We start from the raw sequence: 27,818 nt of genomic DNA, 5'->3' as shown, positions 1-27,818 counted from the left end.
AAAATTTTATGTGCGTAAAACTTTACGCACGTACTGCGCAGGGCGCTCCGCGCGAAGTGCCCATTAAAGCCAATGGGACTTAGCGCGCGTAAAACTTTGCACGCGCAAAGTTAGCGCGCGATCTGATTGAGAAATCCGGTGCTAACCTACTTAGCACCCTGGTTAGCGCGTCTAAAGACTTTAGACGTGCTAAGTAGGCTAGCACCGCTTTGTGAATCAAGCCCAAAATGTGTAACTTATAGATGCAGCTCACTACACCTTTAACAATCGCGGCCCGCATATAGAATAGCAGTACTGGCACCACCCATCCACATACTGTAGAAGCCAGCGAGCAGTTTCCAATCCAATTCTGCATCAGGTGGCACTGCTGTCCAATTGGACGGCAGGTTGTCACCAGGGTATGTTTCACTGTCTGGTGCACAAAGACATTCTTCGGGTTCCGCATGACTGAATGGCTGCTGCTGGGCGTTCTCCTCCAGGCATGATTGGGGGAATGAATACCTAGATTTAGGCTACTTGCGCACCAAGACGTTGCGTTAGGTGCTATGTTAAGGTCGCATAACGTGCACCTAACGCAAGGCCTGGTGCTCTTCGATGTGGACGTCAGAGTAAGCCGCGTTGTGCAGCTCACTCTGGCGTACGTGATGCCATGATGCGTACTCTTGGACGCATGCGGCATCACGTGGTCCCGCCCGGCCAATCGCCGCACAGAGTGGCCGCTCCAGGAAGTAAAAACTGCACGTCACAACGTGCAGTGAATATTAATTAGCCATGTGCCTGGCCGTTCTACGCTCCTCCCCAACATGACTGAGCATGTGCAAACAGTCTAACGCGGCTTAAGCCGCTGTAACGCTGTAGCATGCTGCACTTTCGGGAGAACGTGCAGCGTTACATGTAATGCAACGTGGGCAGTGTGAACAGCCTACTTGTGTTACATTGCTGTACGTTGGGGGAGCGTTACAGGTTGCACTAACGTGCGCCTGTAACGTCTTAGTGTGTAAGCAGCCTCAATGTAATTTTTTCAACATTTTATGTATTCTCCGGGCCCCTCAGCAGTCTGAAGTAGGTTTACCCGGCCCTTAATTGAAAAAGTTTGGGGACCCCTGGTATACCACATCTGCAAGCAGCCTGGTACACTCGAATAGGTTTTCGGTTTTCAGGCCTTTGGATGTCAGAAAATGTAAAATCTGTATTATGTTCAGGCAAAAAGTTTAGCTTAGGGTTATCAGAACAGTAGATGTCAAGAGGAAGTTGAAATGTTAGCAAACTTGCTGTGTGATTAAAATAATGTCAAATAAAGCTTTTTATTAACAATGGAATACACTTTTATGATTTGTTTATACTGCAACATACAGTGTTATCTACTTCTTCTGCAGACATTGCAGAAGTGACCCAGCTGGAGCTCTTCTCCACCCAGTGTTTGCAGATAATATCACAACAGAGATGATTATGATATACAAAGTGGTAGAGGCAGTGGGGGATGTTTGAAACAGATTACTCAGAGACCAGCACACATTGTAATCTGTTTACAATTAGTATAAGCACAGTGTAAAAGCTTACTATACAATGTGCTGGCATAAAATAAAAAGCTACTAAAAGCACACTTAATAAGTACATTACTGACTTTTATTAAAGGGTGCTTGCTTCATAATTTTGTTTCACTAATTAAGTGATAGCTTATTTTTAATTCTTAGGTATTCCAAATATGTAGTGTTTATGTGGGATCCACGTATTGGCAGGCCAGTGGTGTTCTGAAGGCACAATGGGGATCTAAACAGTAACAGAGGTGGTTTTACATTATGTGTTGATTGGCATATATGGCAGGTCACTACAATTAGCCCAGGACTTAAAAACAGAGTCGATCCTTAAATCCTGATGAAGCTGACAATGTAAGAAAATGCATTGGTGGGCAGAGCCCACAGATATGCACGAGTTGTTCAACTAGGAGCCAGTTCCAGTTGTGGCATGCTTTTAGTGGTGATTTCCTAACTCCATGATGGTAAAGTGCCTGATCCTGCTCAGCAATCCTGGAGTGGAGGAGAGTATAGTCTAAAGACAACCGGCAGGTGGTTATATTGCACGTGAACTTGCATTCAAAAGCTCATGCTTGCTCATCCTACATGCAAAATTATGGTTGTGCTTATGTGCTGGAAGCCCATATGCTATGGTGACTTGCTAATGCTAATTGTGCTACAGCTGCTAATCGGAACCGTGCTTAGCTGTTAAATTATCAATGGATACACTGCAGGCCTGCTCCAATGATTTACCTATAATGTGTGTGCTAGCCTTGTGATCAATGTAATTTGCTTAATGTGCATATGCTACTGCTGGTCCTGGGACTCTGTATACAGTGTCTAATGATTGTACATCAGTCTAGGGGAGCTTGATTTTATGTAGGTGTAGGGGAATATGTTTAGTATGTTTTTGGTGTAATAAATATTTTGAATTTTCATAATACCCATAGTGCGCTCCATCCTATTGTTTTCCTCCTTTGAGACTACCTTCTTATTGAATAGCATCCGCCTTAAAGTAAAACTGAAGCCAGCTGAAAAAAATTAGATACCTATAGAGAGGGAAGGCTCTGGATGCCATAAAGCCTTCCTGGGACTCTCTCTGTGCCCTCAGTCCTCTGCTGCCCCCCCCCCCCCCCCCCCATTTGAAGTTAATTATCCAAGCGGTTGAATACGCCTTTGGGAGACCTTGGAAGCACTTGTGCCCCCGAGAACTTCTGAAGATGAGTGTGTCCATACTGTGCTCCTGCAGTACAGAGCCGCCCACCTTCGGAAGCACTCGGTGACACAAGTGCTTTCCAAGACTTTTGAAGGACTCCCAAAGGTGTGGGATTTAAACAGAAGACAGGGTGTACTGGCGGCATGGGGAGAGTACCAGGAATGCTCTATGGGATAAAGGACTGTCTGAAGAACGGATCTTTAAACGTATATGAACTTCTCGTGATCATTTTTACTAGATTTATCTAAGCATGGTAAAGAGGCTGCCATTTACTTGCTTAGGTCAAGATCTTGTATCTAAAAAATACTATCATGCTGAGGCTTACTAGAAAGAGGACTTTGCTTTAATAAACTAAGGTGAAAAGCAAACACACATATATTGACTAAAGCAAATAGCTTCTATTATTTGGAATTGGAATATCTGGAATGCATAAAGAAGTCATAAGTGCTCTTGTCTTTGTTAAGAAAAAAAACATCAAACTCATGGAATGAGTGAGCAATGTCAAGCGCAATCACCGTTCTTTTGTACTATGGTAACAACATGAAGTACTATTCGGCCACACGTTTACAAGAACACATTAATGTGTTTCCTGGCACTCCTTCTGTTGAGTGTATCTCTAAGCTCACATATTTTTGCAATTAATAAGCGCCTCGCTGTCGCTGAATAGTTAGCTGCAATGTTTGTTGACCAGCAGCAAAGGAAAAAAAACGAATCACTGAAGATGGTGACAGTTTGGCAAACCATTTTCCATTCATCTTTCGAACTCAATAAGTGATATCACATTTCCTGTTACAAGGTCCATGGCAGCAATGCAAGACTTATTACAGTTCACCAGGGCCGTAAGGTTATAAGTCTTTATCGATGACTCATTACTCTGAGATTATTATTATGTATGTATATTGCACTGACATTTTCCACAGTGCTTTATAAAGTACATAGTCATGTCACTAGCTGTCTCTCAGAGGAGATCCCAATCTAAGTCCTACCATGGCCAATCAATCTCCAAAACATACACTAAGGACATTTTTGGGAGATAACTGGATAGCACTGAACTGGAACCTGAACACTTCACTGTGATTCTAGAAATGCTGAATACAGACATCCCTCATTTCAATTATGTTATATCAGACACAGGTGCCAATGTTGCCATGCACATTCAATAACCAACTAATTACCAGTAAAGAAACAGATTGAAAGGGAACTATAGTGAAAATAATGTATGAATAAATTTGCTATTTTATGACAATATGCATATATACACTATGAAGTCATTGTGAAAATGTACATCTACATTTAGAAATGTATCAAAGATAGATAGATATTTAGTCCTGTCAAGTGATCTCAGTGGAATGTTTGTTTACTGAAAATAGTAAAGCCATCAGAAAATATTACCGGTCTCCCAGGACTCAACTCTGTGGTGTAGATTGGATAGTTCTGAGCCAATTAAAATTAAATGAACTTTAGTCACACAAAACAACATAATAGTAAGGCTGTAAAAACAGCAATCCAGTTAGGATGCTCCCTGGAGTGGATCTTAGGACTGCTGTTTTTCTGCTTCATTGTGCATTGCTGATAAGCCAAAAACCCTACTAAAATGTCTTATACTTACCAGAAATATTGTGACTGGTCTTCCTGTCTCTAAACTGGATCCATTGGCATTAATGCATTAAAACTCCTGAGCATCTAAGAGACTCAGAACCTATTCCAGTACTTCCTAGTCAGCAGAGCCCTGACAGTACAGCAAGGTTCTATTTTGTGTATCCTGTTTTTTTACTACTTATATCCCTGACCTGATTGCACTTTTCCTGCAATTCATGACTCTCCTCCAGACTCTATTCCTGCTTGTCTTCTTGTCCTTCATTTGATCAGACTGCCTGTTGTGTTCCTGATTTTGCTGGTTATACTCCTGTCCTGACTTCTCATTTATAAGATTGATCACGGTTTGCCCTTGACCTAAGCTAGTCTAACCTTGCCTTCAGCTATCTGTCTGCTATTTGTATGCATTCATCTAGTGGTGTCCTCTGTACTGTCACTAAAGGGGCAATCCCAGGGGTTTTGGCCTGGTAGCTACTTGGCAACAAAACAGTCTGTTGCTCACTTGGTGGGGGGTGGGGGGCGGCCATTCATTATGTGTGGGATGCTCTGGTGAAGACTCACGGTCACTCCACATTTAAAGCCAGGTCAACATAACGCCTGTAAATCACAGCCTGCAAATCTTCTACTGGCCAGTCTCCATAATGCTTGCAGTTACCTTAAATGTAGAACCAACCTGTCCTACCCTGCCATTGGGGGAGTCAAAGCACATAACTTTAGCCTGACGTGTCCAACCTGCTACCAATGTAAAAAAATCCATATGGAAGGTCACCATTGATGGCAACCCACCAATCCCAACGCATACCATGAATATACAAAGGATGGAGGATCAACCAAGTGTTCAGTGAGCATAAAGGTCCGTAAACACGTCGGACTGGAGGCAACAATGGGTCCGTCGTCACCTCCCGCTGGGTGGGCGTTCCAACGACAGTCTGGCGTGTGTACGCACTGTCGGCGGACTGATGCGGCTGTTTGAGCGATCCGCCGGGCGGATCGCTCAGAAGCAGCCATATCAGTCCGCCGACAGTGCGTACACACGCCGGACTGTCGTTGGAACGCCCACCCAGCGGGAGGTGACGACGGACCCGTCGTTGCCTCCAGTCCGACGTGTGTACGGACCTTTAGTACTAAGCTAGCCATACATAAGTAGGATTATTTAATTAGTTAATCAATAAATAAACAGGTAGATTTATCAAAATCAATGCAAAGAATATTAGATTAAGGATGGTTTCACACTATGCGCATTGTGGTGTGTTATAATGTAGGATATAATTATATAGCAATGTGCTGCAATGGTTTCACAATGGGTCCATTAACATGCTTAGGGTTCCATCATAATGCGAAATGAGCAATGCTCAACTGAACAATGAAGACATTACACTTGCGTTACAAATGGCTGGAGATGAAGTTTCCCTAGCTGCAACATCAACTGAGCCCTAAGCTGGTGCAAAAGAGGCACAAAGTAGATCAGCTGCTCAGAGTAACCACTCAGATGGGCTGATTTATCCAAGCTGAAAAAACTGGAGATCTTGTGCAAAAAATGAGCAGATGTGAAGACCAAAGATTTTGATTAATCACTATGAGCAACTGCTCTAAATCTGCACCCGTTTTGTACCAGATTTGTTGCAATTATCTTTGAGTGATACATCTCCTTAAGCCACATACAGTCAGGTCCATAAATATTGGGACATCGACACAATTCTAACATTCTTGGCTCTAAACACAGTCACAACAAATTTGAAATGAAACGAACACAATGCACTTACGTCAGAGCATGCGGGGATGCCGGCCAGAGCAGAGGGGAGCGCTGATCGCCAGGGGTACAGCAGGAAGGTGAGTGGATCCTCTTCTTTCCCCCCACCTACCGCTGCATCAGTAACAGGGATCACTACGTTCCACCGGCGATTGTAGTGATCACGTTACCATGAGCCATAGGCGATGGCTCCTGGTCAGTGAGGGGAGATGTCTGCTATCATATGACAACTTAATCTCCCCTCTCGGGTGTGCACGATCGCGTCGGGAGCTGAAACGACGGGTGGCATAAATCTTATGTCACATCAGCCTAGAGCAGCAAAAAGTGCGGCGTAGGATTTACTTGCGTTGTTCCTCAAAAAGTTAAGGGAGCAAAAGTAATGGGACAATTGGCTTGTCAGCTGTTCCATGGCCAGGTGTGTGTTATTCCCTCTTTAACCACTTCAGTACCAGCACCCTTTGCCCCCTTAAGGACCAGAGGGTGCTGATACAGTAAACCGCCACTTCCCGACGAATAGCCGAAATAATCTGTCGCTCCCGCCGGTCACACCGTTCTGTCCCCGCCGCAGACTGCTCTCTCCGCCGTCGCTATGACGGCAGAGCGCTGTGCGCCAGTCAGGAGCCGCTTTCATTGGCTCCTGACCCTGTCACTCAATGTAAGCCAATGGGAACGTCTTACAGGAATGACAGGGCCAGGAGCCAATGAAAACGGCTCCTGCCCGGCTCACAGTGCTCTGCCGTCAGAGGCGGCAGGGCAGCACATTGCGGCGGGACAGAGCGGCAAGAGCGACGGGGGCGCGTGGTCAATGGGACGTAGAGCTTATGTCAGAACCGCAGCGCCACCCGCCCACCGTAAATGTATACTGCGGCGGTCCGCAGGTAGTTAAAGTACATCATATTCGTTTATTTTCAAATCCATTGTGGTTGTGTTTAGAGCCAAAAATATTAGAATTGTGTTGATGTCTCAATATTTATGGATCTGGCTGTATGTGGCTGGAGGAGATGTATTAATCAAAGATAATTTGGAACAAATCTGAGTGGTTTATGGATCTGGCTGTATGTGGCTGGAGGAGATGTATTAATCAAAGATAATTGGAACAAATCTGAGTGGTAACTCTGAGCAGCTGATCTACTTGGCACCTCTTTTGCACCAGTTTAGGGCTCAGTTGCAGCTAGGGAAACTTCATCTCCAGCCATTTGTAACGCAAGTGTAATGTCTTCATTGTTCAGTTGAGCATTGCTCATTTCGCATTATGATAGATTTGAATACCTTCAAATGAAAACGGACAGTCTGCAGTTAAAGCATATCATGTTTGTTTCATTTCAAATCTATTGTGGTTGTGTATAGAGCCAAAAATGTAAGAACCTTGTCGATGTCCCAATTTTTATAGACCTGACTGTAGCTCTGTACTTCATAGTTACATAGTTATTTGGGTTGAAAAAAGACATACGACCATCGAGTTCAACCAGAACTTCATTAATCTATGCAAAGTTAGTGGTGGCAGCAATGACAATGTTTAAACTGCTATTGTGTCCTATTGTGTATTGTGTCCAGCCCGCTATATTCTGATATAACCCAGGACTAGTTACAGACCTTGTCCACCCTATAGCAGACTCTTTTTGGAAAATCTAGACTAGAAGTGCTGTATCACTTATGTTGATTCCTACAGAAATGGTGCAAGGGAGTAAGCAGGTAAATTACTAATAATAAGGAGATATTGACCATAAACATGACGGGATAATCATTATAATTGATGCTATTGGTTTATAAGCATTCAATCGGGTCACAATCATATACCGTAATCAGAAGCTAATTAACACTCCCTGTTTTATCACACATAATATAACCCATAAGATAATTCAATTACAAGAACTGCTTATCTCTGATTTGTGAGATTCTCGCTGCATGACACTTGCATGGGGTATTTTATAGTGAAGATACACTGTTGACGATTTAGTAAAACAGGTATGCAGAACACTGGAATGGATGTACCCTTGTTTAGGGTAACCAATAGGATTTTTGTTTCAGGCAATAGCTGCAGCCTGATTGGTAGCACAGAGCAACTACTTCACTTATACTCCAGTTTTATTTGCACCCACCTTGAAAGATAAGACCCAGTGAAAGGCTTCCGAGTGTCACTATCCTAGCAGAGGTGGGTTGAAACTGGAGAACATCTGAAAAGATCTGGCTCCTCTCAGTAAACCACACTTTTTTTCCCTTGACGTTGATGGCCTATAGTTTGTATGTTAAAAGAAACAAAGACTTCCCGTTTTCCATAGATAGTTGGAAAGTTTATACTTGGCCACAGTGATTTAAATCTTTTCATTTTTTTTTATTTTCCCTTATACTGCTGTGAAATATAGCTAAACCAGGTTTCAAGGATTTTTGGTTTGGACTTTTGCTCCACGTTAAGTTCAGTCTTCTCCTGAGGGCAAACCTTACTCAATAGTGTGTCAGGTTTTCAATTACAGAGCTTATCCCCAAGCCAATCCGTGATTATGGCTGGATGTATGCCCTACAAGATAGAATTTGCTTGGTTTGCATCAGGCACTTTTATTTATTAAAAGCCATCTGAAGTACGAGTTCTGCGGCCGGCACAATCATTTTATATCATGTATTTAAGATTAAAAAAATCTAGGATGAGGCTGGAGTCTGACAGGCTGTTGACCAGTTAAGAAATTATGATTGAAATTTGATAGAGGACATTTTCTAACCCCAAAATGACACGTCAGAAGCACATTATAATATGTTTCACCGAGAGATAACAAGCCTCAAGCCTCCTATGTAACATAATAGTACAGAAGGTTTGTTATGTGCTCCAAGTACTCTTGTGCAGAGTTGTACTTTGACTTCTTGGCTACGCACGGCAGAATAACCATATATCATTAACAGGAAACACAACTGCATACTTTGGTTCTTTTGGAATAAAATGCAAAGGTGTCATTTTCATCTCTTCCAGGAACTGCCTTTATATTTGAAATAACAATGTGGAAAAGGGAGTAGATTTTGCCATAAATGCTAGCCTGAACTGTACTTTGTACTACTTAGCCTCTGTGTTTGTATAGTGTACATATAGTTCATTGATATCTGAGGGCATGCTGGAATGTAATATCAATTTTGTGGTGAATAACTTTGACTTTCATGAAAATCCGTCTTTTCACAAAATATTTGTTGATGGACCTCCATAAGAGCACTACTGCATCCCTGAAAAATCTGGAGGTATCCAGGGGCTAACTTTGCTGTCCTGACTGAGAACTTATAGCATCTCACAAAACTTGGCATAAAGGTCCTAAAAAGCTATATTAACCCCTTAAAGAGACTCTGTAACAAAATTTTCAGCCTTTTTTCTTCTATCCTATAAGTTCCTATACCTGTTCTAATGTGGTCTGTCTTACTGCAGCCTTTCCTAGTTGCACAGTGGCTGTATTATCTCTGTTATATAATCTAATCTTCTTTCCTTTGTCAGCTTTGTGGGTTGAGGCAGGAATGTGCTGCTTACTGTGATAGGGAAAAGCTATACACACCCTCTTCACGCCCCCTCCAGGCTCTGTATGAGTCACAGACTGAGCTTCTCTCAGCCTATCACATGCTGGTTAGCAGCCATGTTTTTTGTTTGTAAACACTGCCTATCCATCCTGCGCCGCCCATGGGAAAGGGGAGGGAGGGAAAGGGAGCGAGGCCTGCGCAACACGCAGGTAGCCGGCGGCGATCAGACCCCCCAGCAGGACATCCCCCTAGTGGGGAAAAAAGGGGGAGGGGGGGGGAGTCTGGTCGCCCTGCTGCAAATACGATCTGCGCTGTGGGCTGAATAGCCCACCCAGCACAGATCAGAAGAAAGTAGCCCGGTCCTTAAGTGGTTAAGAGCTCGCTGCAGGGCCGCACAACTCAGCACACAAGTGATCCCTTCCCCCTTTTCTGTCCGCCAACAGAGCTTTCTGATGGTGGGTTCTGATCCCTGATGGGATGTTTGTTTATTTTTTTCTTTATTTATTAGTTTATTTTTTTCTGAATAAAGATTACTATATTTTTTTTAATACCCTCCCCCTGCCAGCCAATCCCAGTGATTGGCTCTCATAGACATCAGCCTATGAGAGCCAATCGCTCTCTGTGCCTCCCAAGGGGACAGCCGAGTGTCACGGCTGTTCCCAGTACAGCGCTGCCTTAGATAGCAGCACTGTACATTGTAAATAGATGGCGGCTTTGCCGTCTAACAGTCTCCTAGCAGCGATCGCCACTGGGAGACTGACAACGAAGCGGAGCTCCGTCATTCAAGTGGAGATGTGCGCACATGGATATGCGCGATCTCCTGCAAAGCCCCGCCCCAGGACTGCACGCCAATTGACGTTGATCGGTCCTGGGGTTGCCAACTGGCATGGAGTGGTCGGCAAAGAGTTAAATAAACATTTTTATGCTGACTTAGATATCCATATCTAAATATAGGGGTACACTTACTCAGGGTATTTGGAAAAAATGGGTGCGAGGTAATGCCAAAAGTAGAATATCTGTATATATTACAGATAGTCTACTATCCCTGATAGTATGATTTTCGTAATTATACTGATATTCTACTATCCCGTTACCCAATTCTCACTCGAACCATTCTCTATCTATGCCTAACAATAACCGCCCTGCTCCACTTACTCCTAACACTAACCCCCCCCCTACCTTCTCTAACATTAACCTTGGCCCATATATATGCGTAAAACTAAAGCCCCCATAACCTGGTGCCTAAAGTCCTTCCTCCCCCCATGCATGTCTATACTACAGCTAAGCACTTAAAATGCACTTACAAAATTCTGACACCTAAATTACCATCCATGAAACACCCCCCCACCACCACAGTGCCCAATTTAACCAATCCCCTAACTTTAAATTATGTCAACCTGGAGCCTATACGTTAATTTGTCATTCAAATTATTCCCCCAGCACTTGGTTATATTATAGCTCAGTGCCTATTACTGCTACCCACGGCTGCACCAATAGCCAGAGTTTCAGAGCATTCTGCTCTGCTGACCTTGCTGCGGGGGTTATTGATGTGACTGAGAGAAGCTCATGATGGTTAGCGCTATTGTTCACCTATACTATGGGGGAACTCTGCTGCCTGAATGACACGCTGGGCGTCACTATAGCATCGAAGCCGATAGCGGTGTCCAAAGTTCCAGGAGCACCTCACGCCCATTTTAACTGCTTCGTAAATTTTGAGATTTCAATAAATGTCCAAAGAAAAATGTAAGACTGTTAGCCTCTTCACTGCCTACATGCTTTTGTTGATTGCCTATTGTAAAGAATACACATTGCTTACTAAATTCTTGTACAGCAGTGAGTATTTTGTGCAATATTTTTAACCCCCTTTTTAAAGCACTGTTAGGAGAAATATTATTGGTACCATTAGTATAGTTAGTATTGTATTGTATTCAAGTTCAAGCACTTTATTATCATTTTGTAGCATAACAAAATGTATTTTCATGACAACCCCCAAGGTGCATATAAAGAGCAGGTAGTAAGTATTAGGAGGACTGATTTTAACTATACTTAACAGTTCTGGTAAGTTGTAATAAGTGTGTATCGGTGCTGCCCAAATCTTTTTGTACTTTAATGTCCCAGACCCAGTCTTTCCTAGATATCTAATACAAACTCCAGATTGTACCTCCTTATCAGGTCCACATAATATATCTTACAGCAAAGCTTGAAATATGAGGAAGGCAGAGTCAGCACTGTCAAGACATCAGGCTCCACTGCATTGCAATAAAATATTCTTTGTTAAAAGGGATCAACAAAGTCATCAGAACAAACTGATGACCAGGGAGTACTAAACTGCAGTGAAGAAAAGTGAGGTCACTAGCTTGGCTATGCTGTTGGGGTGTCTGAATCTGCTGGACAGGATAGCTAGCCCATTGCCAGGTACGATATTTATATGAGCAATTGAAGAGTGCATCTAGCTTCAAGCATGGAGTTCAGCTTTAATGAGCACAAACGTTCTTGCATTTTGTGAATACCTTATTTTCTAAAACAATCTGTCATCGCAGCGCCTGGCTTACATTCTATTTAAATTCCATTGCAGGTTACTAAAACTTTGTGTGGAGACCTTATCTCACCCTACAGAAAGCTTCACATCATTTTCCTTAGACACACAAATACATCCATACAGCAGTAAAAACTTTCCTGCAATTGTTTCTTTTAAAGGCAAATTCCTCGATTTTTTTTCAAAAATACCACAAATCTAGTAAGGAATTTACCATACCTCAACAAGATGTACCCTTGTGCTTTGTGAGTGTATTAATGACACATGCTAAAAATAACATTATCTTTGTATTATAACTCGCTGTCACGTTTGTTTTTTTATTATTATTATAGTGCAGTATAAACAGACGTACATTTTTTAAGGCATCTATATTTTGATCTCACTAGAGTCAGCATCCAGTTGGTACTTTTTGGTGCATGCTTTCAGTGCAGGACATTTAAGGCAATTTTTAAGACACATTTAGCATAGATCTCCAATGCAGCTCCACCTGGTCTACAGGCTATTTATGGTGACTAATTTATATACAATACTTAAAGCAAACCTTTATTCTTATCATAGATCTTATATGGCCACGATTTGATCATAACAATCAAAGAATTTAGGGAGCCTAGGGTCATCAAAGGCAATTAATCTTTAATAAACAAATACCAGATGAACATCACATACAAAACTTATAAAACCACCTAAAAACAATGCTAATTGTCAGCACGACTTTGAATGGCCATTCAAAATATGTCCTTAACCCAAGGAGTGCACTCCAATCAAAAAGGAATATTAATGTTCTTCGGGCCCATAAAGTCCTACTGGATGAATTAGTTAGGCGTGAGCCTATGTGCGCATACGGTATATGATAGAACAAGCCACACCGTGCGCATATGGAGCACGCCTCCAATATATTCCTTTACTATATTGTCGAGCAGACTAAGATCTATGCTCGACAATTTTTAGCTGCTAACCCTTCCTCATATTACAAAACAAAAATGGAAGCCCACATACATCGCTCAGCTAAACGCTTTCCTTGGCTTGAATTTTAACTTGGGCCTTACTTGGAAACTACAACTCCACTTGTAATGTTCCAAATACCTAATACATTTTACGTCCATTTTCTAGGCAACAATGACCAGGGGGCATTATTTAATGCTCATGCAATTTTTTATTTTAATAATAAAGAAAATAACACTAATAACTTTAAATTAAGAGCTCTTATCAATCACCTCAACAACAAATTTTGTGAGGTATACATACCTGAGCAAAAAAAAATTAAATAGATGAGTCCCTTGTTCGCTTCCCTGGCAGGCTAGCCCTAAAACAATAATTTTCCCAGGAAACGTACGTTAAGCTATACAAGCTATGGGAGAGCAGGACTGGATATACATATGCTTTCAATGTATATGAAGAGAAAGACAGTCTGCTTGAGCCCGCTGGGTGACCATCATACATGTGAACCTGCTAAATCCACTTTTGCACAAAGGGAACCACTTGTATGTAGACAATTTTTACACAAGTGTTGTAAATGTCTATATGCAGCTGAAACTCCCGCCTGTGCTACTGTGAGGACGAATAGAAAAAATATGCCTCTGCAGGTCCTACACAAAATATTGCAAAAGGATGCGTTCTTCAGTCTTCGAAATAATGAACTGTTGGCCATAAAATACAAGGACAGAAGGGACATACTGATTTAGTCAAAAATACACATGGAGGCTACAGTGACAGCAACATCTCAGCAAGGAGGACAACAGAAGCCAGTAGCCATTGAAGAGTACAGCAAGTACATGAGGGGTGTCTGATCAGCTGCTTGCACCGTATACGGTCCACAGAAAAACAAAGGCCTGGTACATAAAGGTCAGAATTGACCTTGCAAATGGCAATATACAATGCCTATGTAATCTACAAACAATCAGGCAATATGAACTCATATATCAATTTCCAGGAACAAGAGGTAACAGCACTGATTGAACGAATCTGGACATACTGCCCACACCACAGACCCTTTGGATTGTGAAGATGTCTTAAGACTTTGTGATAAACATTTTCCTACTCCCACTCCCCCCGATCCATAAAAAAAGTGTGTACCAAACACCACATCAAGGAGACACCAGATACCATTGGACCAAAATGCCAATAAATCAAGGGACAGGAAGAGAATATGGTAATCCCACAAAATGTGACAATCATCCTGAAAATGGCGATCTTTTCAGTTTATTGTCACTCTTATAACTGTAGCAAACAAAAAAAAGTTTTATAATTTTAAATAAATAATGGCACTATTTATGGGGTCACTTTTTAAATTGTACCATATGACATGGTCTTGTGAGGACAATCTCTACAGAAGTCCTTCCTTCCCTCATGAGGCTTTTACCAAGTTTGCAGTGTTTTTCAGTACCTAATAAAGTCACTTTCCTTCCTCAGACATGTTTTACTCATATCTGTAAACTCTCCATAAACACTTGCCTGGCTAAAATGTGAACATTTAACTGAAAGTGCAGAGCGTGTTGCTACCGCAACAAAAGAAAGGTGTAAAATAATACTCTGCTAATCTATTTCACGCTTCTGAAGAAACATTTGTGAAAGTGGCGTCTAGTGTGTGAGAAGATGTGACACACAATGCCGAGGTCCTGTAACGGATTGTTTGCCTGGCCGTTGGTGTGAAGAGCTGATAGGAACTTTGCAGTGAAGAAAAAAAAATTGAATGGATAAGCCAAGTTGGGTTCTGGCAGCAGAACAGCTCAATACCTCAGCGTGTTGAACTCCTCACTAGAACATTTATTAGGCCTCATAATGTTGAAACATTTATAATAACACTTCATAAAATGGAGCAACCCATCACTGTGCGTATCCACACATGATACACATCAAATAGGAAGGAGGAATGGAAACAAAAGCTTTTGAGGAAGACAAAAGCGAAAAGTTGGCATGAAGAAGGTGCTGTCAGATTTCTACAGCAATAGTTTAGTTTTCCACATTTTTTTCTTCTTTCTTTTAAGGACACCTGTATGAGCTTAACAAATAAGGTATTAAACATAGCATGGTTGGTTTAAAAGTGTAGTGGTCTAAAATGGCTGGTCCACACTGGATCTGAAATCTTCCTTAGTGTCATGTGTTCTTGCATTCAGTCTCCTTGGAATAAGCTTTTAAAGCAGTTAAATTGTAAATGCAGCGACAATTATGCATTTACCAGACTGCTCAATATTATCAGAAGTGTAACAGTTAAATGTTATTTAAAGGTTGCTCTATTTGGCCCTTACAGACAACGTATTCTAAGAGTTATATTCATGTGACCATGGCCAGCTTGCTCCTGCACAAGACCTGTCCATCATCTAAACAGAGGAGAAGGGCAGCTTTGGCACCATGCCTCTATTTACTGTATCAATGTTAGATATATATGTACCCTTATCTTTCCCTTACAGTGCACTCAAGTTGGGGATAGTAGGGTAGTTGTCTTTATCCTCCTACAGGGAGGGACCCACCAATCTGATAGAGCCTTCAAACAGATTTAAAAAAAAATCACATATAGTGCAGCTGATTAACTCCTTCCATACCAGCAGTCTCTGTCCCCTTGAAGACCAGAGACTGTTGGTACTGCAAAATGGTGCTTACCGATGATTCGCTGCACAGACCCGTCTCTCCAGTCGGTCACGCCGCTCTTCCATCGCCGCAGGTCCCTCTCTCTGCCGTCCTTATGACGGCAGAGCTGTGTGAGCAGGTCATGAGCCACTTTCTCTGCAGGATGGCCTCCTGAGTCTGTCCCAGTGGCTGCAGCTCTTGAGTGCTTTGAGTCCATCAGGAGAAAAGCACTATACAAATGTGAGCGTCTCCTGGGGACAGCTCAGTGACAGAGCTGTCCCCCGTACATCGCTGCACTAGATCACAAGGCTGTACAACCGTTACAAACATTTTTTAATTTCTAACAGCCTGCTAGCCGCAATTGTGGGCTAGCAGGTTGATGTCGGAGCTCCGCCATTCAGCAGGCATCGTTCCCCGCTAATCTCCGCCCACAGCTCTTGCCGCCGATCGGCGTTAGGCGGTTCTGGGGCTGCCACCTTCTTAGTGGTTGGGAAGGGGTTAATAAGTGTTTTATTTTTCATAGCAGAGAACATTCTTGGTTATCTTCTGCCCTGATAACAGCTGTCATTGATAGGGAAACTCACCAACTCTGACAAAGACTAGACAAAGAACATTTATACCGTGCTTTTGTTCTGGCAGACTCAAAGTGCATCAAGGCTGCCACCATTTAAAGTGCACTCCGTAGGTGACCAGGATAATTAGGAAAACCTTGCCCAAAGACTCATGGTTTCACATACTGGCTTGAGCCAGGATTCAAACTCTGGTTGAAGGCTCAAACCCTACATCAAAGGCAGCACCCTTAACCAGCACACTATCCAGCTGAGAGAGAGAAATAAATCAGTAAAGAATGTATAAAAAAAAGCTTTTACCTGTACTCAAAAGCTAAATAAACCTGTGCTAAATTTCTACTTTAAGTTTACATGTGCTCACTGATGGACTGGGTTGAGTATCAGGTGTGTAAATCGACCTGCAGGTCAGACAGCATTAACCTTCTCAGCAGGTTTTCACTATAAATAAAAATACCTAGTTACAGCTATTTAGCTTGTGGGTGGATTTCTGTAGCTCCCTACTAGTCCAGTCCACACTGCTTGCATTGGATCACTCCTGTGAAAGTAATGGAGATAGAGTTGTTTCTATATATGTAAAAGCCCTACCAAATCTAAATTTTGAAAAAAAGACACAGACACAGACACACACACCAAGGCTAGTGCTCACATGTTCCACACTGCCCTGCACGTTTCACTACTCCACGCAGAAGTTTTCTGTAGCTTAAAGGAATACTGTAGGGGGGGGTCGGGGGAAGATGAGTTGAACTTACCCGGGGCTTCTAATGGTCCCCCGCAGACATCCTATGCCCGCAAAGCTACTCACCAATGCTCCGGCCCTGCCTCCGGTTTACATCTGGAATTAAGACAATACTGTGCCTGCGCAGTACTCTCCTGGTGACATCAGCGGTAGTCTGAAATTCCAGAAGTGAACTGGAGGCGGGGCCGGAGCATCGGTGAGTGGCTGCGCGGGCACAGGATGTCTGCGGGGGAACATTAGAAGCCCTGGGTAAGTTCAACTCATTTTCCCCTGACCCCCCTACAGTATTCCTTTAATGATTTGTGGCCTCCTCTACCGGCCAGACACCTGTCCACCCCTCTATGCTAGAACTAGGACTCTGTAATCCAGTCCTACCTCGCACAGAGTGATGTTGTGAAGCTGAAGCCAAGTCTTTCTGGATACTTGTATCACAGGCTTTAGATTGGAAGGACAAAGGAAGGGAACAGGCAGCTGGATATTGCCAAGAAGAAAAGCCAGTGTGGCAGATAATTTTTTGTTTTGCAAAAACTACAACTTTTTTGTTTGCATGCATTATTCATGTTCAACAAAAAAAAAAGGATAATGATAACTGTATCAGAACTTGGGCATTAAGTTGAAACATCTCTAATTAATTTACTGTTAAAAAGAGACAGGGTCACTTTAAACATATTTGCAAAGCTGTCAGCAAGTATTTTTAGGGGATACCCATGCGTCAGAGCAGTGATCCCAAAGCAACTAAAACAGGCTTACTTTAATTTCCTAATATACATGGAAATACAAATAAATTGATGGCATCTATGGACATCTGCACATACCTCTTTACTACTGTTTTATTAGATTTATTATATCCTCTATCTTGTTTTTCTGCTTCTATTTATTTATTTTCATTATACTTTTGTTACAAACGGACATATTTTCACCACAAACAAGGAAACATATGCATATTTTGAAATCTAGTGCCTTCATCAAGACTTTTATGATAAATGTTTTTCTTTAAATGAACTGAATTTATTTTGTTTTTCTTCCAGTATGTACTCCGTGTATCAACGAAATAAAGCATGACTTTGAAGTCGGGGCCAACAACAAGAAGGCTAAATTAAAACAAAAACATTATTTGTAAAAGTTATATTTGTTTGGCTTATAAAGAAAGAAAAGGGGGACGTAATGGAATAAAATATTTAGACAGAAATACTCAATGAATAATCGTGTTCTGCGCTGATATACATCTTTTCAAAGGACACGTGTGATGATTAAAAGTAACTATTGCCTTCTTCTGTTTACAAATCCATAATTCCGTAATGGGAATAAATGTGGCATGAAGATCAGTGATTATGCCACCTGCAAGTACCGGCACAGGTGGCATGTGCATTCATCTCCAGTTTCTTACTTCATCAAAGGGGTAGCATGTGGGAAAGACATTAGGAAGCCCCTGCTCCTCACTGCTCCAATAAAACGACGCTCCAAGCTTGCCTGGCCTGCTCTAAGTTACCTCGGTTAAATCCTTTGCACCTTCTGAATTTACCACATTAACAATAGCAGCCTTTCTCTCTCTTTCTCTTTTTTTTGTTTTGCTTTGTGCTTATACAGAACATTTCCTTTGCTGACTATCCGAGTCTTAAAGTGTAAGTTCACCTTTGCAACTCATATAAAATATGATGATATGTTTCATTTAGATACTTCCCAAACTATTTTGGTCCTCAGTGTTTTCCTGCTGTAATGAAATACTAAGGCATTATCGGGGAGGATGGAGGTTAAGTGGGTAGCACTCATGTCGTGCGCCTCTAGGGTCCTGGATTTGATTCCTACTAAGGGCACTGCAGAGGGTGTGTACGTTTTGCTTGTGATTTTATGGATTTCTTCCAAGTGCTCTGGTTTCCTCCTACATCTAAAATATACTTTCAGATGACTTGTTTCCCACAATATTTACATAAAGTATGGGGAGAACGTTGGATTGTGAACCTGTCTGAGGTAAAGGACAGATGTTAACTGTCTGATGTACTCTGTGAATTGCTGCAAAATATGTTGGCATTACGGTATATAAATACAGAAAATAATTGTTTAATGATGTAATAATCTTCCTTAAATAACTGAAAATACACGTGAAACCAAGAGGCTTAAGTCCAGGCTTTTCTATTTCCCCCAGATTGGCCATAGACTTTAGGAGGATTACACTGAAGGCTCCTTTAAAGGACAGTTAAAGCATACAAGCCCCTCTGTGACATTTACAGTTTGGAGGCAGGACTGCATGGAAGCAGGAAGCTTGGGCGATTGCTAAGGAATCTGTAGCCCAGAACATTAATTGTGGCTATAGCAGTGCACAGTGGACAAGTTGGGTGCCAGATATAGCCTAAACGCAGTGGCGGCATAGGGACCAATACAAGAGGAAGTAGTTGTGCAGATAGCTGCAGCATGGTTATCGGGTGCTAGTGTTAGCAGTGTTTAGTGTTAGGCATATAGGTAGGGGTAGGTTAGTGTTGGCAAACTATTTTTAATCCGTCCAGTCCAAGTATGATGGATCATTTATGGTATGCCCATTGGAGTTGCCTGGTGATCACTGAAGATGCCTCAGTTAATAACTAGGGATGATCACAGATATGAAAATTCTTCTGAGTTGGTGCAAATGTAAGCAATTTTTATGCAAATATATGCAGTTTGAAAATGGACCAATCCATTTAAACCCAGGTTTACATGGATAGGTCCATTTTCAAACTGCCTACATTTGCATAAAAATTTGCATCGTTCCGGAAGAATTTGCATCTCATTGATCATCCCTAAATAAGACCCCATGGCCCTTATTCAGTTCACTTTATCTCCTAAGTTTTCTCTTAGATAATTTGTCATCTTCTGTTTAAAATAACTTTTCAGCACTCTGCAATTCAAAAGGATTCTGAGTATTTTCTTACTTGCAGGTGGTGTAAAAGGCTTATTGATTGGCTTTGAAAATATCACCTAGGAGAAACCTCGGGAGTAAAGTGATTTGAATAATTCTCCTGGAACATATGAGCAGCGCTAATAGCTGTCCAAGGAAATGATTAGCACTGTCGTGCCATGGACTGAGGACCCACCCAGACAGGAATGTGTAAGAACTCCCCTGAGGTCTTATAACCGTGATTTCCAGTAATAAATAAAACTACCTGGAATGTGTTTTCACTCCTCAGATATGCTCTATTTACCTTATTCAGGGAAGCCGCTTCACAAAAACTCAGGGAAACTACATATATTTTAAGAAAACAAAGGCAATTATGCAGGGTGACTTCTGATCTCTAGCCTTAAGTTGCGTCAGTCAAATAAGGTGCAATATTTGATATTTTTGCTGAACACATCCTATGACGGGTGATTACAAAAAGTAATGAAGGAAGGAGAGCTCCTTCTAAGCCCCTCTTTCCCTTCCTCCAATAACAGGGATTAAGGTAGCAGATTGCAATTCACATAACGGATGAATCTACAGTACAGATTTAGTAAACAAAATACCGTAACCTTAACTATGGAAGACACGTTAATATCTAATCCTGCTATGCATTTACCAATCATGCAGATTAGAAAAAGACACTGTCTGCTCTTTTGAGCAGGAATATTACCATGTTAAGATTAATGCAACTTGTTCCTATTCCTATGCAAATAATTGTAAATTGATTAACAACAGGGCAAGTGATAAAGAATGAACTGTCTACTCAATAGGAAAACGCTGTACGCGGTACGCAGAGTTACTGTAAATAATCTTATTAGAAACACACACTGTAATTCAGATCCTCAGCTTGTTAAAAAAAATAAAATAAAAGAGCTCAAGTGAGCCCCCTGCTGACTTTGAGTAAAGCCAATGTCATGCTGTAAATGAGAAGCAGACGTGTGAATGCTTTGTAAGGAGATGGATTAACCAGTACAACTATTGGGCTTGATAACATAATAATCTGAGGATATTCATTTGATAGAAAAGTAAAGGTTACCTTAATTTCCTCTTAGCATAGCAGGGTAAATTCCCTTATTTATGACTGGGCAGAGAAAGACACGCCGATGACAGAAAGAAGCCGGTCAGATATCTTGTTCTACTCTTACTGACTGTGGCCAAAGGTGTTTGAAGTCGGAATACACATGCTATACATTACAGTAAGGTGTGCGGTATCTCCACCAGGGATAGTTACAAAAGATGTGTCCATCAAGTTCAACTGCTTTTGCCTCTCTGCACCCTGATTCGGATGGAGTAAAGTCACACACGTAACATTTCTCTCTGATTGGACCTTGTGATTATACCTGTAAATAGTCAGTTTAAAGGGTACCTGAAGCCTGAAAAAAAAACCTCAGAAGGGGAGAAGCCCCTCTGGATAGTCCAGAGTCTTCCCCAATCTTCCTATGCCCTTCTGTCCCTCAGCTGTGATGCTCTGAAAAAAATGTAACATTAATGCTGAATGTTGTTTAATCCAGGTGTAACTCAATATTTCACATATGAACACAAATTTTCCCAACGTACATATAAAATTGTAGACCATCAATTATACAACCAATTTCCAACTTGCAAGCTCCTAGGGTCTCTGACAGAAAAACCACCATCTCACCCAATCACACAGGACTCACCATAAGAGTAGACTTTCACACGGGTCTAATAGTGCACTGGGGATATTCCCAGACCCCCCAACCTTTCGATCTGTTGCCAATATCTGTCAGTCTTAAGTAAATTGTATGGTGTGTAGGTGCTCCCACATTATAAAGTGATACACAAAGTTCCAATAGCAGATTTTCAAAGTACTCCTCCTCACAGAACGGCTTAGATCCTATCCACTGTTAACATGCGAAATATCGCTCACCAGTTCTCAAGGCTGACCAATGACAGACCAGCAATCAAAGTTTAAAACATCCAACGATCTTACAATCTCAGCTCCTTGTCCTAGGAAAATCTAAACAAGAATCGCTTATGGTGTAGTATTATTGACTCCAGTTGTTACCTCTCCTTATAACACCATGCACTTGCACTACTTTTCACCACTTGTGATCCCAATCACCAATATACAAATGAACTGCTTACCAGATAAACTGGCTGACCGACCACAGACCAGCAATAGAGAATTCACTGCAGTTCTGATGTCTCTCCTCTCTTCTCACAGGAATCGGTTTCGAATCACTAGGCTCAAACACATCCTTCCATAGCGTAACTCCATTTATTATATAACCAATTAGAAAAAAGAGGTTGTGAGCACTGCTTATTGTATAAGTATCTATTTATTATATGTAAAAGATTATAGAATTGCACTTGCATTCAGTAAAATCTAATATGCGCATGTAAAATTAAAATTCCCGGGTGGCTGCCAGCATCCTGCACACTCCGTCCTAAGGTTCCAGTAGACATGAAGTTCAGTGTCCACAGGAACCTCATGGCAACAAGCAACATTATGAACCATTCTTCCGCAAAGCCTCAAGTCCGTACAGGAAGTGGAAAGAAATTATAAATGTTCTTAATGATTTTGCTCCCCTGCCACATACTGTATTACACAACTTGCAATGTAGACCAGTTTACAATTGTGAAATAAATTAAAGCATTTTGATGCATCAAAGTAGAAATCTGTAAATTATTTATAAGCAACTAGTTTAGGCCTGGATTTTCCATTAGGCACATGCTTATACGTGTAAGTATTGAAAGCTTTTGCCTAAAGGTGCCACACTTCGAGGAGCACCTTTTATTGGCTCCCTACACATCAATCCACCCATGTGCCACTATGCAAGCATTGCTTCTCAGCTGTGTGACAGGGCATAGCTTACATAGCTAGGCATGTTTTGGGCACTAGCTTATTTGTGCCTACAACCTTGTGAGGTGTAGATTTGACTCAGGTGCAAATCTTTTAACGTTCTGTATGGGCATGACAAACAGAAAATCCATTATGGACCTTAAAATACAGTATTTCAGAGATTACATGAATATATAGCTGTCTGTACCACCAGCCTGCAAACTAACAGGATGTAAGCCCGACGAAGGTTGCAAGGCCGAAAGCTTGCTTATTCTTATTCATTTTTAGTTAGTCAATAAATGGTATCATCCTGATTTAAAACGTCTTGCTTTTACTGATGGCTAACACGGTACAATACCCTACTGCTACTACTATGAATATTATAAAAGTGAACCTGTTTTTAAACTTTTCATTTCACAAAAAACATACTTGGGGCCTGGCAACATTATCTACCCAAATTATTGTTTCTTACCATTAAAAAGTACTGTTTCTAGCTGAAAAGATCACTGTGGGTGCTTTACACAATAGGTCAGCAGATGCTACATATGAAGTGCATTATTTTCAATCAGATAGACCCACTCTGATGGGCAGTATAGATCATTAATTATTTCACATGCAATGAGCAAATTCACTGATTACCAATGACACAATAATCCAGGAGTTTTAGGCACAACTATATTAAATGATGAGTTTTCTTATAAACCTATCCCATAATATATTATAATCAACAACACAACGGGGTAGTAAAGCTACGTACACATTAGCGATAACCAAAGTTAGGAATAACAGATTGACAATTGATTGCTGAATAGCACGCCGATCTCCCAAATCAGTGATGGCTGACCGTGGCACTCCAGCTGTGACAAAACTACATATCCCATCATGCCTCTGCCTCCCCGAGTTATGCTTAGAGCTGTCAGAGTATTGCAATGTCTTATGGGACTTGTAGTTTCACCACAACTGGAGTGCCAAGGTTAGCCATCACTGTCCTAAATGAACAACTTCATTCATTGTGTTTTCCATTTATCAGAACTATTCTTTGTACGTCAGCACGGCTGTGCAGGGCCAGAGCTGCCATAGGAGCAAAGGGGGCAATTGCCCCAGGGCCCCAACTCTTGCAGGGGCCCCACGCTGCCGACCCTGCCAAATGCTGCTCGCACTGCTTCCTGGGGCCCTTGCATGTGAAGCAGCAGTAATCACTCACCTGTCCCAGTGGGTGGTGGCTGCACAGTCTGGGCACTCTAGCCACGTTGTCCTCCTCCTTCTCTATGACCCGGCGCATGTTTCCACACAACACACGCCGGGTCATAGAGAAGGAGGAGGGCAGCCTGGCTAGAGTGCCCGGACTGGGCAGCCGCCACACTCTGAAACAGGTAATTACTGCTGCTGCTGCTTCACACGCAAGGGCTCTGGGGGGCATTTAGGAAATGGCCGCGAGGAGGGGTTTCGGCCAGGGGGCCCCCGCTTTAGTTTGCCCCAGGGCCCCAGAGCATCCTAAACCGGCCCTGCTGCTGTGGAAACAGCCCGATAAACCAACAACTTCCCTGTTCTTTCCAAAATCCCCTCTACTAAAAATGCACACACACATTCAGTTTTCATCGACAGGCCAGTTTTACGACCTCCACATACTATGAGAGCTTACCTACACAATCTGCTCATAGTATTCTCGATCTGTTGTTCCTCCTACTACATGGAGGTAGTAAAATTGGTAAATCATTGGCCAATCAAAGTTGAATGTGTACGCACCATAACCAGAGAGACAAACTTTGGGATGCTGTCAGAACTAGTGCTTCTGCATGTGCACAGGCTCCTAGTAAAAAGGAAGCATGTAAACAACATACAATCAACGATCCTCAGAATGCTTCACCCAGCAAAATCAGTTACTATTGGAAAACATTATTGATAAAGGCAATTTATGTAAAAAGTACACTTAGTCAGCCTTTTTCACATGCATATGAAACGGAACATTGAAAAACCCCTCAAGAGATGGATAGCTAGATAGATAATTATTTTATGCTAGTAATAACTATGATAGGACTAAAATGATCAAATCCATTTAATGAATATATAAACATAAGACATGAGAGGAAAATATTGACATGTCAAAGGAGGAAATCTTCCTAACATCTTCTGCAAACAAAAACAGCCTGGAATATTTATATCTTTCATTTCCTGTCTACTTTCTTAACACAAGACAGACACAGACATTTTGATTCAGGATTAAACCAATTACATTTAATTGTCGGTCCAGATTTGAGACATTGTTGATCAAAATTATGCACCAAGACCTCAAAAGACACAGTAAATTAATTTACTGCACTGAAAGAGATGACTCAAGTGATCTAACCACTCAAAGGGAACGCCTTGTTTGAGAGCCCCACTGCCATGGCTCAGGTCCAAGGATTTCTCCATTCTCTGTGCACAATAGCCCCACTTAAGCCAGTGGTTGTAGGCAATAAAGAGACTTCGGAAATAATAGACGGCATGAGGGCCACATGGTGCCCAGTGAAGGCTTTGTGTCTCCACTGTAAGGATGGCAGAGAACTTGTTAATTCCACCTGCACTCCATTCTCAAACTCAGCAGCATCACATGGAAAGAGAGGGGCAGGAAATCCATAACAAACACAAATATGAATCAACAGGCCTGAATAGAGGTGGGCTGAATTTGGCTCCTAAAAAGCCTACAGATGTCACTGGCAGGTCATGATATCAACTGGATTCGATTTACAGTAAATGAGAGACAGATTGTTTTTATTGGCTTTTTATTAAAAATGTAACAGAGGGAAAATCTGTTAAAGTGTCCATCCGGCAATGTGCTAGAAGCAAGTCCATAAACTGCTCAGAGATCTGTAGCTGATAAAGCTTGCTGCGCTATCAAAAGGAAATATGGAGATCTCTGCTTTTTGCTTTGACTTGTGTGTTTTACTCATTTTGACATCACAAGAAGGCGGGGCAGGAAAAGATGTCCTGGTGGTGAGGTCACAGACTCTCTCGTATGGAGAAAAGCAGAATAAATATCTGGCCATAAAACTTATTCAGATAAAATTAGAACCTGATGCATTTCTTTAGTGCACTGTAATATACACAATTCTCAGATTAGCTAATGGGAGCTGAAGCTCATGTAAAAGCTGTAATAATTTGACTATTGGATGTTTACAATGAAAATTAGATGACAATCAAACATGCAGGCATATTCCAACTACCCGACCACCTCTGAAACTCTCCAACATTGTGGGGAGCGAGCACTGTACAGACATGCAATTGAATGGAGAAGAGAGATGAGGGGAAATGCATACACAATCAATGGGCTTATTTGAAGCTCCTCATTTTTTCTGTTTTGTCATGCAGTTTGCACTGTGGGTAACTCCTGAACATATACGTGATCATACACTCAGATTGTAATATCGCAGTTTATCTCAGTGTCCCTTAAAAGGCAATCTATAGTGTTTTTCTCATATTTATTTTATTTAATATTCAAAGCATCTTTTTAATAAATATATATTATTTGGAACTCATAAGATTTTACAGATGAGCTCCACTCCCATTTGAGCTCCACCTGCTCATCTGACTAGCGGAACTTTGAAATGAAAAGTGTCTTGCTTAAAGGCGTGTACACACTGCTGCACTTGCGCTGTGTTTTTAAAATGTGTCTGGATAGTGTATTAGTTAAGGACTCTGCCTATGACACAGGAGACCAGGGTTCAAATCTCGGCTCTGCCTGTTCAGTAAGCCAGCACCTATTCAGTAAGGAGTTCCTTGGCAAGTCTCCCTGACACTGCTACTGCCTACTGAGTGCGCGCTTGTGGCTGCCTCGCGAGCGCTTTGAGTCCGCCAGGAAAAAGGTGCTATACAAGTGGATCACTAAACATCAGTGTGGCTGCTGTACACATCATCATTTCTTGTCAGAGATAGTGATGAATGATCAGCTCTCGCAGATCATCTAGACTAGTATGTAAAAAGTAATTCTATTTTCCTTCTCCTTAGTTTTTTGCTCAATAACTGTGTATGCCCCACCCTATCAGAACTGATATAAAAAGGAAGTAACATTTGTACTCTTAATTACAAGTATATCGAGTTTTATGCAGCCACTGTAATGACACAGAGTGAGTTCTCAGTAACTGGCCTCCAAAGACTGGCTATTTGAGCTCACAGCAAGATTTGAAAATCCACAGCTGGTGGTGAATTGACATGAAAGCATCATTTTAACAACACTACATTACAGAAAGAGTTATGCACCGATACATGTTTGTAAAAAAAAAGTTTTGTTTTTAATGAAAGTGGAATTTCCCTTAACCTGCTGAGCGGTCTGGACGAGCTCAGCTCGTCCAGTACCGCCGGAGCCTGCCGCTCAGGCCCTGCTGGGCCGATTTTCGTCAAATAAAAAGCAGCACACGCAGCCGGCACTTTGCCAGCCGCGTGTGCTGCCTGATCGCCGCCGCTCTGCGGCGATCCGCCGCGAGCAGCGGCGAAAGAGGGTCCCCCCAGCCGCCTGAGCCCAGCGTAGCCGGAACAAAAAGTTCCGGCCAGCGCTAAGGGCTGGATCGGAGGCGGCTGACGTCAGGACGTCGGCTGACGTCGATGACGTCACTCCGCTCGTCGCTATGGCGACGATGTAAGCAAAACAAGGAAGGCCGCTCATTGCGGCCTTCCTTGTTTATTCTGGACGCCGGAGGCGATCGGAAGAACGCCTCCGGAGCGCCCTCTAGTGGGCTTTCATGCAGCCAACTTTCAGTTGGCTGCATGAAATAGTTCTTTTTTAATTTAAAAAAAACCCTCCTGCAGCCACCCTGGCGATTTAATCAGAACGCCAGGGTGGTTAAAGAGACACATATTGAACTCTAGACAATCCAAAAAGAAGCTACAGACAAGCAAATGTCTGATTAATGATGACAGCTGTTAAGACATCTGTCCATCCTTGAACGTGCCATTGGGTTTCTATTTATTTTGTGTAGTATTTATATAGAGCTGACATCTTCCACATCCCCTAACAGAGTATATAATCTTGTCACTAGTTGTTTCTCAAAGGAGCTTACAATCAAATCTCTAGCATAGGCATATGTCCATTATTGTTTAACCAATTTTGGAGGAAGCCAATTAAATTAGCTATATGTTTTTTGGGATGTGGGTGGAAACCAGA

The 27,818-nt window shown here is 42.0% G+C and overlaps 1 protein-coding gene across 5 annotated transcripts in view; it reads right to left on the bottom strand.

Annotated features, from left to right (window-relative positions):
• ADAMTSL1 (ADAMTS like 1) overlaps nt 1-27,818 on the bottom strand; it is a 529,495-nt gene that overhangs the window by 477,229 nt on the left and 24,448 nt on the right. The window lies entirely within an intron of this gene.

The sequence above is a fragment of the Hyperolius riggenbachi genome, chromosome 1 (assembly GCF_040937935.1).
Source record: "Hyperolius riggenbachi isolate aHypRig1 chromosome 1, aHypRig1.pri, whole genome shotgun sequence".
Taxonomy (NCBI): domain Eukaryota; kingdom Metazoa; phylum Chordata; class Amphibia; order Anura; family Hyperoliidae; genus Hyperolius; species Hyperolius riggenbachi.
Note: the sequence above shows the minus strand (reverse complement) of the source record. Positions and strands in the feature narration are given on the sequence as shown.